The 16,344-nt window shown below is 43.7% G+C and overlaps 1 long non-coding RNA gene across 1 annotated transcript; it reads right to left on the bottom strand.

Annotated features, from left to right (window-relative positions):
* Nucleotides 1-1,646: 1,646 nt before the first annotated feature.
* On the bottom strand, nucleotides 1,647-15,061 carry LOC138918690 (uncharacterized). The gene is made up of 3 exons (XR_011428351.1): nucleotides 14,926-15,061; nucleotides 2,828-2,880; nucleotides 1,647-1,772 (listed from the first exon to the last, which is right to left on the bottom strand). It is a non-coding gene; the product is annotated as an uncharacterized lncRNA (long non-coding RNA).
* Nucleotides 15,062-16,344: the final 1,283 nt, after the last annotated feature.

Below are 16,344 nucleotides of genomic sequence, written 5' to 3'. Positions count from 1 at the left end.
TGTCTGTCTGTCTCTAAGACCCTGACCAGTTAATCACTGTCTAAATATTAATACACAACCATGGCTCTCAATTTGACTGATCTGAGAATTACCTGACAAGTCTCAAAAAATGCCAGTCTTCAGGCCCCAGTTTTGGAATTCCCACCTGAGCAGAATTACGGGAGACAAGACAGACTGAGCCCTTAGTGTCGCGCTCTGGCCTCCAACAGTTCTCAACAAATATTCACTACCTTTGTTACTTCGGCTCACAACGTCTGTAAGGCGGTTTGAATTACGCAACATATTGTACAGGTGAGGAACTAAGTTCAGCATCAATCAGCTGACAAGTGGCAGGGCCGGGGAAGTCTCAGTGGAGGGTTTCTGCTCATCCCCTGTCTGCACCCAGGCCCAGCCCGGCAGACATGGATGAGCCCCTGGAGGTGCTGAGGATGAGTGGCGGGTCTCAGGGCTTCCACTTGTGTCATTTGTAAGGTGTTGATCCTAGGCTCTCCCAGCCTTAGCTCTTCTTAAAAACGAAGATGAATAACTAACAAGGGAGTCGTGAACCTTAAGTCGGTTAAGATTCTATTGTGATCCGCAAGGATCATTATTAATTCACTTTCTCTAACTGGTTTCTTGCCTCCATCTTGAGCTATGTCTTTATATCGAAATGAATAATGTAGGTGGTCTGTAGTCCCAGGGCAGCTGGGGGACCTGGAGGTGCAGCAGCAGGGCCTTGGGAGCGGGCCTGCCCAGCGCAGGGTGAGGACAGCCTGGTGCGACCTAACCGCCAAGGGGTTTCCACCCTCCTGACACTTGGCTCCCACCCGGAGCCCTGCCCCAAAGCCTCAGCTCTCCATCTGGAGCTGTGAGTCTCCCTAAGGAAGCCGAGAAGGACTGGACGTCTTCTCACCCGCCTGCCGCGCACCCTTCCCGCACTGGACTGGATTCGAACCACAGGGCGTCAGTCACAGATAAATACCGACAGTGAAACAAAAATCCTCTGACTGTGCGCCTTCTTTCGTTTGCTGCTTCCTTATTTACTTGTGTGTGGCTGACCCAGGCCGGTGGTCTAGTTTGTGGATTCGATTGGGTCCCCCTTCCTCCTTTTTTGATTCTGGCGCTGGCCTTGGCTGGGCCCTGGACTCCCTCCAGAAGTGGAGAGGGAACGGAAAAGAGATGGCTTCCTGTCAATCCGTTCCATCCCCTCCTGGGCCCTGCAGGGAGGGAATCAACTGGTTGTCCAAACGTTGTTAACAGCCAGCATTTTTATTTCGGAATTGAGATGACTAGACAGTCAGGGGCAGATAGAAAGGTTTATAGTCGCTGACCTCAACACGAATATTCTGCAACTTGCTGGTTGCCAGTCCCTGCTCCTCTACTCTCTCAAAAGAAACTATTGCAGACAAGAGCCCATATCACTGATCTAGAAAGGAGGAAATTGAAGCGGCCCTGGTAGTCTAGTGGTTAAGATTTGGTGCTCTCACCGCCGCAGCCCGGGTTTGTTGCCCCGTCATGGAACACGCCACCCATCTGTCAGTTGTCACACTGAGGCAGCGGCTCACATAGAGAACTAAACTTACCACGAGGGTGTGCAATTACGCACTAAAGCCCTAGAACAAAAAAAGGAAGAAAGGAGGAAATCGAGGCAATTGTTGAGCTGTGATGCCAATATTCACGTCACCAACGTAGCTTTTTCAACATATTCTTGAAGGTCTAACTGAAGACAAGGCCAGGGTCCTCCATGTTCATTTCACTGTGTGCCCACACCAAGAAGTGGGACACCTCAAACCCTAAGGACAAGTTCCAAGAGTCATTTAAAGAAATTTTTTATGATGGTAAAATATACATAACTGAAAACACACCATTCTAACCACTTTCAAGCGTGCAGTTCAGTGGCGTCAAGTATATTCACAGCGTTGTACAACTGTCACCACCATCCCAGAGTCACTTTAAAGCTTACAAGAACAATGTATTTGTTAAGCATGAGGCAGTTTTAAAGCATTTTCCCTACTTTATCTCATTTTTTTAAATTTTTATGTTTTTAAAGATTGGCGCCTGAGCTAACATCTGTTGCCAATCTTCCTTTTTTCTTCTTCTTCTCCCCAAAGCCCCCCAGTACGTAGTTGTATATTCTAGTTGTGAGTCCTTCTGGTTGTGTTATGTGGGACTCTGTCTCAGCACGGCCTGATGAGCAGTGCCATGTCTGTACCCAGGATCTGAGCCACGGAAAACCTGGGCCACAGAAGCTGAGTGCATGAACTTAACCACTCAGCCACGGGGCCAGCCCCCACTTTATCTCATTTGATCCTCATTGGTAACCACATTTTTGGTCTAAGGTAGGCAGGGTAGGTGTTATGAAGACATTTAGGAAACCAAAGCTCAGAAAGACGAAGTGCCTGAGCTGGGTCCACACAGCGACTGTATCTACAGACAGCACGAGTGACGGCTTCTTAAAAAATCAAAAGATGGGAGGACATTCTCTGAAACAGGTATTTTCTCCATTTTAAAAGGAGTCACTCCTTATTTTCTGCAAAGGAAATTCATTTTTATTTTTTCTCAATGCAAAAAGGACTTTAAGAACTTCTATGGTAGTAACAATTAAAACATTTATTTTAAAAAATTGGGCAATGATTTCTCAAAACTGTTAGTAAAAATAATAACAATACTCACATTCTCAGTAGGACAGCTGGTGTGCAGGCACAGGCCAGCCCAAGTAGGCAAAATGTATATTTGGTGTCTTCCCCCGACAGCACATTGTTTCTTCCCCAAAAGAGTCCTCCCAGCCCCGCAGTCCATACCCCATTCCTACAGAATCCAGCTCTCAACACCCAAAGTGGTAACTCACCTGCTCTCCTAGGAGGGTTAATGCAGTTTCTTATGTCTCTTTCTTGGCACAGTCTATACAGAAACAAATACAAACATATATTTGCATTAACTTTAATTTTTGCACAAATGATTTGTATACTTGTATAAACGTGTGTGTGTGTGTGTGTGTGTGTGCGCACCACAATTTTCTCATCTAACTCTATCTTGTAGTTCTTTTCACATCGGTACTTAGGAACTGCCTCACTCCTCCTTGTTGCTGCTCAGGGCTCCTAGGCTGGAGTTTAACACCACCTGGGACAGCGTGCAATCTAGTCAGCATCTCTGCAGATCCCCGGGGCTCCTCAGAACAACGATGTTGAAGAGTAAAGATGCCATGTTGACCTCGAGTCTGACCCCAGGAGCCTGGCCTTTGATTCGGGCAGTTGGCCAGTGAGCAAAAGGACCAGGAAGCGGTCTCCCACCACTGGGGCTGGGCATGTCATGGACTCTCCAACTCAGAATTTTTTTTTTCTCTAAAGTTATTCAGAAGATTAAGCCAGAGAGCCCTGGTAAGAGTCATTACAAATAACTTCTTAGAGGTGTTGATAGAATTCATGTTCATTCATTATTAAACAAACATGGATCAGGAGCTCAGTGATGGTTTATTGTTTCACAAACCAAAAAGGTCGTGAGTAGACACAAGAACTAGGTTATAATATTAACATTTTTGTGATTTACAACATTATGATATAAACTTCCAGATTCTGAGAGAATGAGTCATCCCTCACCAGACACAACGTGTTGTAGGGGACCAGAATATGCCACCCCAAAAGATGCCACTTTGGCATAGGATGATTTTGAACTGGAGGCATTAGGATATATTGGAGTATATGAGGAAGCCATTTGGTATAAAACTAATTCGGCCTGATTCTTTTTTTCAAAAGGGCCTGACTGTGGCTATTGAGCACGCATTGCATATCTACTTAGACATTTCCTATGGCCAGAACAAAGGCCCTTGAGATAAAGGTGCAACTTTCCCCCACATTAGCATTTCCTTAGGGATAAGCATTTTTCCTTAGGCTAGGAATTGATTGCTGCACTCACCTCCCAGCTCACCTGTGACCACCCAGCTGGAGACAACAGACTGCCACCCTGCTGTGTTCACCGAGACAGCAGACCTACCTGCTATTTCCATCAATCGCTGTGCCGACAGAGCAGTCTCGCGACTATTGTAAAAGGGACATTTCAATCCTATGTGAAACATCCTCTTTGAGGGTATATAACCACCCTTATACCCCGACTTCTTTGGAGTGCTCTGTTCCTTTGTGGAAAGACTCTCCCGGGTTATAATCTTCAGATTTAAGCTCAGAATAAACTCACCCAAATTTTCATTTATAGATTGGATATGGATTATTTTCGTCGACAGTTCTTGGCGTAGTCGCGGCAGGATTTCAGAGACACCCACCGGAGGCCACCTGGAATCTACACTGAACCGGCATTCGGTACCAATAAGGGCCCATTGAGCCCCCCGGATCACTGCATTCTTCAGGTGACCTTGGTTGATGCGGGATCGGTGAGCCGAGGAGTCGAAAGAAAGATTTCTTAGACTCTCAAGATCTGGCAGTAGTGCTCTTTTATTTAGAAAATAGTGTGGAATAGCATGGGGACAGGACCCATGGGCAGTCAGAGCTTCTGCTGCCGCCGCTTCTGCTGCCCCCGCTGGCATGGGGACAGAGCCCATGGGCAGGCAGAGCCGCTGCTGCTGCCCCCGCTGGCATGGGGACAGGATCCATGGGCAGGCAGAGCTGGTGCGTGGGGACAGGACCCACGGGCAGTCAGAGCTCCTGCTGCTGCCCCGAGTTGAGGGTTAGGGCTAAATTTAAGGCATAGGTATGTGAGTCATCTCTTTACAAGACAAAGAATATGTAAAAAAGTTAAAATGGTATCAGTGCCCGTATGGTCTGGCCATTTGGCGGTCCCACAACTTTTAGATAAGAATCAAACCGGATTGAGTAAATGGCAGAAGTCACCGCTTGAATTTTATCCTCGGCTAAAGACAAAGGAGGATTTGGGGGGGGGGGGGGGGTGTCAGTTACATGAGGTTGCCAGACAGTAACCAACTTAAGTTCTTGCCTCTGGCATTGATTAAGAGCTTCTAGAGATAAGACCATCCCCCCTTCTTCCTGGCACAGAGAGGGAGGCATCTTCACAGATAGAGGTTTCCCTTAGAAATGTAAATGTTTCCCAACAAAGGGGCAAACAAATTCCACTCCTTGGAGCCTGAATCTCATCTGTAGTTTTAAAACTAACCAGCCTAAAAATCCTCATCATTGGTGAGTTCTCCTGAAACCCGGACCTCCTTATTTTAAGTCGATGGTCCAAGAGTTTATATGAGCTGGGTAAGGTCTTAAGACTAGAGGTTTTGAGGGGTACCGGTACAGTTCCTAGGTGGAGAAAAACCTAGAGAGAATTCCTAAGCCTCAGGGGCTTAGAGGAGCTTGGAGTGAGCTGGGTTGGTTGTCCTTTTAATTTGGCTTTGAATTGGAAAGAATTGTATTTATAAAGTCCGAACAAACTGCTTGATAGAGAAATGAGAGACTGAATGTCTTCAGCTCCGAAGAAAAGGGACACTTGCTCCTCCCGGCCTTTACCAAAAGGCGCCCTTAGGTGACTAAGGACCTCAGCGGGAGTGTCAGAGGATCAATCCTCGGACGTGCAGCGGTCCCATAGGGAACTCCACTCTCATTCACGGTAATTAATTACAGGCTCGTCCGGGGACGCGCACATAAGGGCTGGTCACCTGCGCTCCGAGCTCCCACGGCAGTATTAGGCGGCCGGAGGGAAAAACCGAGGCACGTAAGAGAGTGTTTACGACCTTTCTATGGGGAGTAACACTCACAAGCAGCACACTTCTGACCCACTACACTGTCCTTAGAAGTTGTTCAGACTTTATCAAAAAAAAAAAACAGACAAGCAAAAAGAAAATGGGAAAACCGTGCTTTTTAAAGCCGGCCAGCTCCCGGATGGACGACCTCCCAATGGAACTCCAGCTGGTTTGCTGTATGGAAACAATGCTTGCAAGTATCTAACAAAATGGGAAGGATTAACTAAGAATGACTTAAGTGGCCAAAGTGGGGAACGTTCGATATCTCAAAGCTACTGTATTTGTGCGCACAAGTAGAAAGAGCCGGCTCTAAAACTAAAGCAAAAGAATGTGAAGCTTATTATGATTGGCATTTAGAGGCTTCAAAACGTAATAATGATAAAGTGAATTCTTTACAGGAGACTAACCGTAAATTGGCAGAGACTGTATCTGAATTTAAAAAGGATAAGAAGCCACAAACTGTCCCACCCCGTTTATCCCTTCCATCTCCTCTGCAGCTGCCTTTGGAATCTCAGAGCCCATCTCCTTCTTTTCTAAAGAGGTCTATTCCTTCTATTAAAGTAAGCGCTTACAAAAAGTTTTTCTGAATAGAACCAACCCAAATGTCTTCATCTCTCTTAGAGTTACAATGGCCATTTTCGTCTCCTTTTTAGCTTTGCAACCGGGAAACAAATCTTTAAGGAGTAAAAGGCTCCACCCCTGGGAGCCCCAACTTTGGGTTTCTGGGCCTGATCACCCCAGCAACCCTAAGTGGGGTGCCCTCTCTTGACAGTTGACTCATTGAGTATTTTAGTCACCTACTGAGTCAGCTATAAGGGTAGGAGACCTGTGATTTATTCTGTGAACTGTCCTGCTGGGGTTGTGTGCCCAGCATGGGAACTGTTGTGTGACTCTTATCTTGATAACCCTCTGGAAGAGGCCATGAGGGCGAGGTTTGATCTCATCTCTTCTTTTCTTTGTCTGTTTTGCTCATCATCTCTTCTGTTGTCACCAAGTCGAGGTTAAGTTCAGGCTGGACCTGACCAGAACCTGGACCTCCTGTAAATGGAAAACTTGGGTTTGTCTGTGCCTTTGTGATGCAGTTGGACAGGTAGATCAACCTGGAATGTAATTTGAGTTAAAACCCAGTTTCTGAGAAATCAAGAGTTTTGGCATAAAGTAAGTGCTTACATAAATTCTAAATGTAGTAGAAATTAACCCAGTATCTTTCAAGGTTAACGTCTTGTGAATTAACCTTTGGTAAATGAAAGCTTGTTTAAGTTTGTTGGTTTGATTGAAAATAGTCTTGTTGTCAGAGTTGTCGGTATTTGCATAACGATGCAGGCATGCAGCCTGGGTTTACTAGTCAAATAAGTTCATGTTGTCTGTTAGAAATTCGTCAGCAAAATAATAGCTTTAAATGAGGACCAGTTTTGTCTCATGTCTCATGAGGTTTTCATAGGTAATCTGAACATAAGTGTTGGAAACAAACGGTTTAAATAGATAAAAGTGGGTACAATAACTGTTTTATGGTCTGTATACTTGGAAAAGAAAACACCTTTGAAATTCTTTTTGGTTTTGCCAAGTCAAGTTAAATGATAAAAATCTGAGTATCTGGGTAATTTTTGGATTGGATAGAACAAACGTTGCTAAACATCTAAGTTTATCTGCTTTTGGTTTTTATTGCAGAGATGCTAAAGTCTATGGGTCTTTTACTGTAAAGTGATGTGTTCCTAGAAATTATGAAGTGTTTAGAATGCTGATATAAAAGACAATTTGTAATTGCTTACCTTTTAGTGTTTACTAGGGTCTGTTAATGGTTAAAAGTTCTAATTAACATATGTAATTAAAGCCATTGGAAATTAATAAGGAAAACAGCTCTGCATTCAAGGAAAGTTAAAATGTAAGTTTTCAGTAAAAAGGGTATAAAGAATGGAAATATTTTTGTTTGGTTGGTTAAGAAAGATAAATTTGTCCTAATGTACTAGAAGAGAAGAAAGAAAGCATGGGACAAATTCTGAAGGCAAAAAGAAAGTTGTAGAAGGTTTGTGAAGGAGAAATTCTGAAAGGAGTTTTATGCCTGGTCAAGTAGACTGAGATTAAAGTAAATCCAATTAAGTAAATGAGTTTTAATGCTAAAAAAAAAAAACAAAACTGCTAACAGAGATTAAGATCAAGAACCGGTTATACAGGACTGAATGAACTGAGGATGATTATAATTTTTACGACTTTTGTTTGAAATATTGTTTTTGATGTGTTGTTTTGTTTTCTCAGATTTAAGGAAATCTTTTCTCTTATGCTAACCATGTCTTATAGCAATCAGTGAAATTATACCTTTGTGAGCAAAACTGAAACATTTGTCTTTTTCTCCCTACCTGATCCCTCCGGAATTTGGAAACTCTTTGTGAGTATGGCTATTTCTTGGCAATATAGTTATTTGCATAAGTTCAATAAGAATCTGTTCTCCTTGTAACAGTACACATTTGTTATCTTACCAAAACTTTGACTGGAATGTCATGTTTGAGAGAAAGACACAGACTCAGATATGACAATACTGCCTTTGAGGAATAAGGTTGACTTTCTGGAAATAAAGCCACTTGGAAATATGGGCCTGGTACCTTGCTTTACGGAGAGAGATTCCAGCAATCTTACCTGGTAAGTAAGGAAGCTTGCTTATCTGGCAGGTGCAATGAACCTCGAAATATTCTGGGGAATCTCAAGAAAGGAGAGAAGTCACCCAAATCTAAGGTATTGCAGGCAAGGCCTCATGGCACAAATCCTTGGCTTGACTTTTCTGGCCTCAAGAAGTCTTTAAAGTTCAATCTGAGATTCCTCATGAAAAATTCCAGCAAAGCAGATTTAAGAACCTATATGATCAATTGCTATTCTTGCTGCACTTATGTAAATAATTGGGCCAAGTTTCTTGAAACTAAACTTATTTTGGCAAACCAATTAGTCTTAACTTGACTATCTTTGGTAAAAATGAGGGTGATTTTAGAGAGAAGAATTGTTTCAGTGAAAAATTATAATACGCCTTTGTGGATATTAGATCCTAGTTCTGTTAATTGTCTTTGAGGCTTTTTCTACCTGTGAAGTGAACTGCATCCTGAATTCTTCTACTGAAATATCTGGTTACAAACCTCCAAACTAATGTTTTCAATTTTTCCCTCATTTTCATTTGGAATCATTGAGAATTGATCATGCTCTTTTTCCTGAAACCTTGCAAACTGAAGCTGAACAACTTGATAGAAACTTAAGAGAGATTCCTATCTGTTGCTGTGTAAGCTGTAAGCCACTCAAAAGATACCTGAATGCCCGATGACATCATCAGACATTTCAAGCTGCAAAAAGATGCTTTGACTCTGACATCTAGAAGTCTTCTTCACTGCCTGCCCCTGGACACAGGAACTAATTTATAATTTGCTCCAACCATTAACCTTGTTACCTTCCAACATCACAAGGGAGAGAAGACCACGACTGCATTCTATTGTTTAATTTGGTTTACAAATGAGTCTTACTTAAGTGTAGGTGAGGATGTTACACTGTCTAGCCTCAAGAATGCCTGCTACTTTCTGTTAACTCTGCTAACCCAGTAAAAGATTTCCTTCTACAGGCTCAAGAAATTACCACAGAACAAGAGAAACAGATGTGGCAGTCAAAAGGGGGAATTTTTGACACCCCCTCGCAGATGTGGTTCGGGCCCAATAAGAAACCCACTCACAAGGCCACTTTCCCTTCCTAAGGGACCCTTTGAGGTATGACAATTGGACTTTGTCCAAATGCCACCATCTCAAGGATAAACATATCTTGTAATGATCTGTATGTTCTCACATTGTTTTGAGGCCTTTCCTTGCAGAAGAGCGATGGCTTTAGGTAAATTATTATCAAAAAGAATAAATTCCTGTTTGAGGAATTCCTCCCGAGTTACACAGTGACTGGGGGAACTCAAATCTATTTGTAACGTTTGGCCAATATTGCAGCATTTCTACTGTGCCCACCATCCTCAATCCTCAGGATTGGTAAAAGGAACTAATGGCACAACCAAAACTTAATTGGCAAGCTTTCAGAAACATTTACTCTCTCACGGCCAAAAGCTCTTCTGCTAGTGCTCTTTAATCTTAGATCTATACTTTTTGTAAACATCGGCTGTCTCCTTTTAAATAATACAACAGCCTATGCAATTAAATGAAGAAATATATGAACCAGCTTTGCTTAAGGGATGTATTACATTGTTTTCATGGTCTTATTGTGGTGCTTAAAAGAAATGAAAGATTTGTAGCTGATTCTTTCACAGAGAAGTCCCAGAACTTAAGGATCATGGACTGTAACCTGAAGAATTTATGTATTGAAAGAGACATCAAATAAGACTCTTTGCAGCCCTGTCGAAAAGGACCAAACCAGGAGGAGAAGAAGACGACATCTGTTGTAGACAGCTGTCCCAAGACTCCGGACCAGGCCTGTATTCCCAACCTTATATCTCCTCATTTAAACCTTTGTTATGCTTAAACTGTATACCTATTTTATAATTGTTTGGAATCCTATCATACTTAAAGTGATTAATTTGGAACAGACTGGTCTTGAAGGCCAGGAATTTATCGAGTGACTCCTAATGGAACTCAACGGTTATGTGGAACAAATCTTTGGCCTTGGCTACTGCCTGGATGGCTAAAACATTGCACCCCGAGTTTCCTTTAAAAGCAGGGAAGGAGTCAGGCTGAGTTAAAACCTGTCGCCAATCTCCCTCTCTTTAAGGCCGGATGGGCTTGTTCAGTGCTCCACTGGTATGGCTATATTTGCAGCCATATTTGCTCCTTTGGACCTAAAAGATGTCATTATTACATATGGAAGATCTGACTAAATTTACTCAAGAAGCCCTTAATGATAGTCAAGCAGGAATAGTCTCATTAAATACTGAAATGCCTTTAATGAGAAGGGCTGTCATTCAAAACAGAATGGCTTTAGATATTCTTACTGCATCCCAAGGCGGTACATAGACAATCATTCAGACTGAATGCTGTGCTTTTATACGTCATGAATCTTCCAATGTGTCATCTCTGAAGAAGCAAGTGGATGCCTTATGTGATCCGACACCCAGTCTTGAGTTGTTTGGTTAGCTCCCTTCCGGTATCAGTTCCCTTTTCCAATCCAGATTGGAATTCTTATTTCTACTACTTCTTGGAATCCTTGTACTGGTCATAATATTCAAACTAATTGTTGTTTTCTTTTCTCAGTGTTGTAAGAGTAGCATACAAACTAAAGTAATGATTGCTCAACGGCTTTAGATGGTTGATCTGTCTTATAACCCTGAACAAATTTCCTTTTCTGCTAGAGACTATGACTAAGAATGCATTTCAGACTAATCCTTTCAAAAATGCTGTTATTATCGTTACTGTACTTGTTCTATAATCATATACAATGTAAATGCAAGGTGTCATAGAAAAGCGCATATACAATGTTTGTGCAACAATCTAAATTAATTACATAACATATGAAATGCTTCCTCTGTTAATAAATATACTTCCATGCTTGTCCACTATTTCCCCCCAACGTGGACGACTAGGCAAATAAATAAGATAAAAGCCTAGCACCGAGGGACATGATGGACCCAGGGCAGGCAGCAACCACCCTGGCGCCGAGGGACAATATTTTGATCATCAATGCTTTCTATCGAAAGATTAGAGATCAAAAGGGGAAAATGACAAATAAAAATGGCAAGCATTAGGATATATTGGAGTATATGAGGAAGCCATTTGGTATAAAACTAACTCGGCCTGATTCTTTTTTTCAAAAGGGCCTGACTGTGGCTATTGAGCACACATTGCATATCTACTTAGACATTTCCTATGGCCAGAACAAAGGCCCTTGAGATAAAGGTGCAACTTTCCCCCACATTAGCATTTCCTTAGGGATAAGCATTTTTCCTTAGGCTAGGAATTGATTGCTGCACTCACCTCCCAGCTCACCTGTGACCACCCAGCTGGAGACAACAGACTGCCACCCTGCTGTGTTCACCGAGACAGCAGACCTACCTGCTATTTCCATCAATCGCTGTGCCGACAGAGCAGTCTCGCGACTATTGTAAAAGGGACATTTCAATCCTATGTGAAACATCCTCTTTGAGGGTATATAACCACCCTTACACCCCGACTTCTTTGGAGTGCTCTGTTCCTTTGTGGAAAGACTCTCCCGGGTTATAATCTTCAGATTTAAGCTCAGAATAAACTCACCCAAATTTTCATTTATAGATTGGATATGGATTATTTTCGTCGACAACATTATGATATAAACTTCCAGATTCTGAGAGAATGAGTCATCCCTCACCAGACACAACGTGTTGTAGGGGACCAGAATATGCCACCCCAAAAGATGCCACTTTGGCATAGGATGATTTTGAACTGGAGGCAAATGAGAATCAACAGATGCAGAAAGAAGCCTTCTGGAGCATTCTTTATCTGACTATAAGTAGAAACTTCTGAGGAATGAGGATGGCCATAAATCCCTCTCCCAGGGAAGTTTCATGGCCGTGAAAAAGATGGCAAGTTGGCGCCAATTTAGACCTGCACCAACACACATAGTTGCCCCAGGTAGTCACCTTCCCGCAGTCTGCCATTCTTGAAGGCCTTAAACTCTTTACCTTTGTCTTGTCACTTCTCCACATATCTATTGTTCTTCACTGAGAGGCCAGATAAGCCCAAGTTCTAATAACCCTTTTGAGTTCCCCATCACTGAGTTTTCTTCCACTTGATGTGCTCGGTTAACAAACTGTTTGTTTTCCACTTGCTCATTGTCTTTTGTAGTCTAATTTGCAGGGCCCCAGGCAGGGAACCTGGGAGGGTAGAGGGAAAAGTTTTTCCTCCTCCTCAGTGTCAAGAATCATCCCAGTGACAGAGCAGAGGAGTGGCAAAGTGTCGTTGCCAGGCCTGTGGTCTCCATCTTCTTTCTCTTTCTTTTGTGCAAGAACTATGAATGAAATGCTCCTGATGGCTCAGAATTTCAGCTAAATCTCCACAATTAAGGACAATTGTATCCCCAAATACTAAAGAGGAGATGCTGGACACATCCTGGTAGGAATAATCAAAGGCAGTGTATCAATCATGTCTTTTATTTTGTACTTTTGATGCTTTGACATCTTGAGGCCTTGCTGATCCTGGAGAGACTGCTCCTCCCCCCCCCCCCCCCCCCCCGCCGCTCAGTGCCCCCCCCAAGGCCCCCCTCCCCCCACCCCACCGCCCCCCCCCCCCCCCCCCACCTAGCCCAGGGCTGGCTAGTCCTTTGACAAAACAGCTTGCCTGTGAGGGCACCTTTCACATGCAAATCAACCAATCCAGAGGCCGTACCTCAACCACATCCTTTAAGAGACCTTATACTATTCCCCTGCCCTAATCACCCATGGCCAGGTACCAGAGAGCTACAGACGGCCCCAACCTCCCAGAGCCCACTGAAATTGTGCAAACTAACCCATCCTAAGCCTGATCGCCCTGCTTCACCATTTCCTTCCCACAGAAACCATAATAAAGCCTCCTGCCCACATTTCCCCCTTACCCTCTCTGCCTCCCGACCAACTTGGTGCTTTCCCATGTGGTCCTGGGTGGAGGGCCCCTCCTCTTGGGATCTGTGAGTATAAACTTCTTCATTAAGACAGTCGTTCTAAGTCTGTGTGTCTTACCACACTTGATTAAAACAAACCCCAGTTACCCTTAAAACAGACTCTGTACTTCCTGCTCAATTTTTCTGTAAACCTAAAACTATTCTAAACAATAAGTCTAGGGGTCCAGCCTGGTGGTGTAGTGGTTAAGTTCATGCACTCCACTTCAGTGGCCCAGGGTTCATGGGTTCAGATCCCAGGTGCAGACCTACACACTGCTCATCACGCCACGCTGTGGAGGCATCCCATATACAAAACAGATGAGGACTGGCAGAGATGTTAGCTCAGGGACAATCTTCCTCAAGCAAAAAGAGGAAGATTGGCAGAGATATTAGCTCAGCTCAACGACAATCTTTCTCACCAAAAATAAATAAATAAATAAATAAAGTCCATTACTTTAAAAAAAAGTCTCAAACATGAGATTCCCTGATTACTGGATAAAGATGACACTGTAGTGAAATGAAGAAAAGATGGTCTTTATAATAAATAATGACAGATCAACTGGATAGCCATATAAAAGTAAAATGAACCTTTATCTCCTACCTACAGAAAATTCAAATCCAGATGGATCATAAATCTAAACAGCAAAAAGGAAAGCAATAAGGCTTTTAAAGAGATCCTAAGAGAACGTCTTCATGATGCTGGAGTAGTCAAAGACTCTTAAACAGGACACTAAATGTGCTAACTATAAGGAAAACAATGATCAGCTGGAGTGTTTTGGAATTAAGAGCTTCTGTTCAGAAGATGATACCATGAAGAGAATAAAAAACGGGCCAGAGAACAGGACAGGAAATGTTATGCTCTGGAGCAACCTCTAAGCCATGTTGATCAATGACAAGGGGTGTGCGGAGCCGCAAAGGCCGAATGACACCAGGACTAGCCCAGGCGGCCACAGAAATCACAGACTGGCGTCTCCTGCGTTCCAGCCCGGCAGTAGCGTGATGGAGATCTCCAGACTGAACCCTTCCAATGACCTTCTGAGGGGAAATTGGCATCTTGCTCTGAAATGAGTTTTAACTGCAAACTCACTCAGGCTGAAACCCTAAACGGATGCTTTTGCCACTTGGGATCATCCATCATGGCCACCTCTGTCAGCCATGTTCCCCCTAGATCCAGTGGGACGTCCGCTCAGCACAGAAGCTGGTCACACACCAGAACTCCTGCAGCAAGACCTCCACACACCCCGGCAGTTGTCACCACCCCTGCATTCTGTCAACCCGTAAGGAGAACCCATGATTTTCTTACCTGACATTTTCTATTATATTGTTCTGCATACTTTTCTTTGCCTTGTTAATTATTTAAACAGTGGGAAAAGAGAGAGAATTGATTACCATGACTAAGAAAGTAGGGGGTTTGGACCTCAAAAATTGAGGCTGTTAACAGGTTGTGCTAATGGGAATCCTGGGAAATGCCACGACCCCCGGGGAAGAGCGGGGCTGACACTGAGGGAGGACCTCCACCCGGACAGCTGCCCGAGGACCCACGTGTGCTCTCGGAGGAGTGCAAGAGAAACTTGTAGTTTACACATATTCAGTTAAAAAAAACTAGCACCTGGACGTCCCAGTAGCCACCAGCGTAGACAATTCTAGAAGCAAATTCATTCCTTCTTAAAATTCTAAATAAATCTTACCAGAGGGCAAAAGCAGGTACTTCTTTCTGGGATGTGTTCTTCCCAAGAAACGCCTCCAAAACTACAACGAAAGTCAAATGAAGAACAAATCACACATCGTGCTAGTGTTCCTGAGAACACAACTTCTGGAATTTCTGCAGGCAGAACAGACAGCAAATCAGTGTGAGAGGCTGGGGATCTAAGCAGACACGGGACGCTGCTTTCTCCACGTCATGGCTGCAGGTCAGGCCACATTGCGAAGCGGAGAGAGCACAGGCCAGGGCAGGGCGTGAGGGACCCGAACTTGGGTCTGGGCTGGTCAGTTCAGCTCTCAGGCCCTTCTACACTCCAAAATGAGGAAGCTAGACTAGGCGATCTCTAAGCACACTTTCAGTTCAAGCATTTGACGAGAGCACAATGATATCCCCTTTTTTTCATTCAGGATCTCAACTTATTTTTCGTCTAGGATTCTTGTTAAGACATTCATTCATTCAAATACATACATAATAGGGCCTCAATACATACATACATATATTGAGAGAGACAGAGAGAAACCCTATTTTAAGCTAGATACCGTTCTGGCAGAAAGCAGTGAAAGAAACAGAAAAAGTTCTAGCCCTCATGATGTGATTCAGTTTGAATTTTTTCTTACATTAAAATGAGAGAGGAGCTTTCAGTTCTGAGACGCAATGGCATAGACTCACTTTTCCCTGCTCCTCCCCTCTAAGTACAACTAAACACCCTGAAAATAATCCAACAGGCACACAATGGCTCTCAGGGGTGCAAAGAAGGCAGCCTGGGGAGGAGCTGGAAATTGGAGGAAGGACACCCTGTCTTTTCCCCCAGATTTTCCTTTTATCTCCAGACATGCCAGACTGAGACCTGGAGAGGCCTAGAACACAGAACTGCCAACAGGCATAGATCAAAAAGAAGAAAATAAAGAAAAAACAACAAAAAGAAAAATGAGCTGTCTCCCGCCAAAAGACTGGGAAAGGAGTTGCCAAGCAGAAAGCTGGCAGGCAAGATAGTCTGGATTCACAATGGGATGGTCTGGGACCCAGGCCTCACTCCAAACCCAGAGTAGTGGCAGGCTACCCTGGTGGTCCCTTAGATCTTTGTTGATAGTGCCATCATGTGGATTCCAACTCTAGTGACCCTGAGCTCTATCAGACATTACTCCACTGCTATTTCACAGGTCACTTTTTCCGAAAGTTGGTCCCCAGGTCCTTCTTCTTGGTCTGTCTAGTCTGGAGGCTCTGCTGAAATCTGTCCACCGTGAGTGACCCTGCTGGTATCTGAAATATCAGTGGCATAGCTTTCAGCATCACAGCAACATGCAGCCACTAAAGTGCAACAACCGACAGATGGGTGGTGTGGTTCCCTGACCGGGACATGACCCGGGCCCGCAGCTGCGAGAGTGCCAGATCTTAACCACTAGAC

Source organism: Equus caballus, chromosome 18, assembly GCF_041296265.1.
Source record: "Equus caballus isolate H_3958 breed thoroughbred chromosome 18, TB-T2T, whole genome shotgun sequence".
NCBI classification, from domain to species: domain Eukaryota; kingdom Metazoa; phylum Chordata; class Mammalia; order Perissodactyla; family Equidae; genus Equus; species Equus caballus.
This window is presented reverse-complemented; position numbering and strand designations above follow the sequence as displayed.